Source organism: Acanthisitta chloris, unplaced genomic scaffold (assembly GCF_000695815.1).
Source record: "Acanthisitta chloris isolate BGI_N310 unplaced genomic scaffold, ASM69581v1 scaffold10902, whole genome shotgun sequence".
Classification (NCBI taxonomy): Eukaryota; Metazoa; Chordata; class Aves; order Passeriformes; family Acanthisittidae; genus Acanthisitta; species Acanthisitta chloris.
In genome coordinates, this window is record NW_008659895.1 from 12,740 (window position 1) to 16,031 (window position 3,292).

Consider the following 3,292-nt stretch of genomic DNA (forward strand, 5'->3'; position numbering starts at 1 on the left):
CTCCTAAATGTAACACAACTGGAAAGAGAACATTCCTTTGCAGAACTGATGCACAGCAGGGTTTTGTTCAGATTTTTGTTCTGAGACCAGGCTCGTCCAATACATATGATGGGAATATCTGTTTGCCTCCATTTTCCCTCAAGGCTCTGCTGCAATGGTGGGTGGATAATTTAGAGAGTAGCAGAAGTAGTAACATAACCCTGTTTCCTCACAGCTCATTTCTTCAGGTCTAGGAAGACATGAGTACCAACTGTCTTTTATTGCGCTGGGGACGTTTAAAAGGTCTCTTGTGTGTTTTTGCAACATTATGACAATCTCTCTTCTATCCATCTGCTTGCTTGCTTCCAATTTATCAGAGATGAGTATTTCTGAGCTCTCGACATCTATCAAATTTGGTGAAAGTTGTTTGATGGATTCAAAAGTTACTTGGCAGGAGATGAAGGGATAGACCCTCTTTCCCCTCGCCCCATACATGTGAACACACTGCATAGGAAACTGGCTAGAAAAAACTAGTCTATGTTGCTGTAATGAATGAGTCATTTTAGAAAAATGGGTTTTTACTCATATGGGATACAATAGCTCACATGTTTGGTTGGAGCCACTGAAACAGTATCTTGAGAAATCCTCTTTCCAAACAAACACAATCCAGATAAATACATCCTGCGTCGATGGCATTTGGGGACAGACCTGAGTTAGCTTTTAGTCCTGTAAGCAAGAAACCATAATGCAGAGTTGAGCAGGGTATAAAACCTGCTCAAAACTTGGGCAGATCCTGAGCAGCATCCCACTCTGAGACCAGTGTTACCAGTTTGATTGCTAGTGGTACCTGACCAAGTTAACATGAGAATGCTTGTGAGTCACTATATTCCTAAAGTTGGTTTTGCTTTTTGTTTTAACACAGACATTTCTACCAACTTGAAATAAAGAAGGTTCTGTCCTTGCTTGCAGCTATTGCATGAGTGGTAAAAAGTCATTAGGTAAATTTTTAGCTGCAAATTATTCTCCTGGCTTTGCTGTCCTGCTTGCCTCCTGGCTGACTTAACGCTTGACAAGTGCTCATTTTTATCAACACAAACATCACCCTGATTTGCATAGTAGCAAAACAACATTGTGCAGAGTTTGGAAAAAGAACTGCATTCCTGTGTGGAAAAACTCACCATTTTTCAAAGGTCTGCAGATCTTTAGTATTAGCCACATATCAGAGTTATGTTTCTGATTAGCATGAAGGGTATGAGATACAGGAGTATTTCATGTCAAATCCATGAGAGCTACCCAGTATAACAGTTACCTATCCAGGCAGCACATAAAAGGACATCTATTTCTTGTGCTTGTGGAAAAGGCTGTTTACAGTATTTGCCAAGTGTTCACTGTCCAGTGAAGTTTGTTGCTGTGCTGGGAAACCAAGGATGTAGACTGGACCTGCATTCACCAGCTTCTCATGACCTTTTGCTACCACACAGGGGCAACTTGTTTGCAGCCTTAAATGTCATGGGAAAACTTGGGTAGAGAGAGTAGGACCAGGCTGTAGCAAATTCAGCAACTCATCACTCTGGAGAGATGTGCTGCAGACATCTGTGCTGACACATTCATGTAAATGCTGATGTGACTCAACCTGGGCTTACTAGCAGGACAGTCTACCTGAGAGAGCTCCTAGTAGACAGCAAGCAGTTGAAATAACCCCTGATCTGAGAGGTGTGTACTCTTCAGCAAGTTTGGAGTGGGTTGTAGTGATGGACTTCAGCAAATCATGATTTGGGAATTTTGGAAAACCAGAAGAACTCTGAACTGTATTTGGAAACCTTCATGAAAGTACAAAGTTTCACAGTTAACATTATACCTGCCATTCTTCTGTTACTTAACCTATTTCCAAATTTCCAGCATTTAACATGCTGTTTTGAAGTTTTCAAATAAAGCAGCACTCAATGCCCAATGTCACAGCAACTTCATGGGGCCAGATTGGAGACCCCAAAACAGACTAAGAGAGAGTTACTGTGACTTCTGAGTTTATGGCTTAGATACACAGATGCAAACCAGTGAAGTGTGTGTTACAAGGAGACTGTTGAAGGAGAGAGAGACCTGGAACGTGTCACAGAGCAATTAGCCATGGAGCAGGGGGAATGACTGGTATGCACAGGGGATGACTGTTATGCACTCTCTTTCCAGGCCAGGCTCACGGAGATTTCAGTGCAAAAACCCTATACTGTGTTGGTGGTGTACAATCATTAATGAAAGAAAGGCAGCTCCTTTTTTTATTTTTTTCATACATACAGTTGCAAGTGAAAGGCGATTACATATTGATGAGACTGAGAGGACAAGACCAAGAGGTTTGGTCTCAGTTCAAGTTCATGTGCTCATTAGTCAAGCTTGGGATGATCTGTCCTCAAGGAGAGGACTTCCCAGGACAGTGACTTTACACATCAACCAAGCATAAACAGCCATGTCTAAGTGCACTACCTAAACCTCCACCCATAAAACACACTTTTAAGGTTTGAGCTGCAGGGTAGTTATAACCTCAGAAGCTTTTGTCCATCTCTAAGAATATTGTCTACAAGTGCAGGAAGCACATTTCTGGACTGTAGTGTAGACATAATTGCATGCCAAAGCTCTAGGCTGCTAGATTTCTGACAAAAGCCAGCACCTTGCAAACAGGGCTTCTAAGAAAGCCTGGAAATGAGGAAAACATAAGAAATTGAATCCCTGAAGAAACAATTGAGAGTGAAGCCTAGAGAACTGGTTTACTACTAGAAGGCCTAACAAACACCTCTAGTGGCTGGTATTTGCCTCTCTTTCTCTGCATCTGTCTACCCTATGGCAGATGATATGTGATAATGGCCATGGCATGGCCCAAAAATCTGCTAATTGCCCTTCTGAAAAAGGATTTTATAGCGATGTTACTCTTTCTGTTACATAGGAAGACTGGAGCAGTAAATGAGGCAAAAAGAAAATAAATTGCTCCAGGAAATCAGCTGCTCAACAGAGAAAATGTTGCTGAGCTTGTCAGGTAGCTCTGAAGCATGGTGGGTTTGTTTTGTTTTGGTTTTTTTCAGTAACAAGTTGCACTAAAACAACCAAGACTGCTGATGATCCTGGGCTACAGAACTTCCTTTACCACAGTGTGCAGTTGACCCTGGGAAATTATAACTCCTGGCTAGGTGTACTTGTGCTGCAGCTCTTAAGCCAGCTGCTTCTCAGAGTTGCTCAGTGCTGATTCATCCCCAGTGATCACTGAAGGCAGTTATTAAAGGTGTGCAGAGCATTCTGTGGGGCTGGAAGACATGTCACCAAGGAAAGA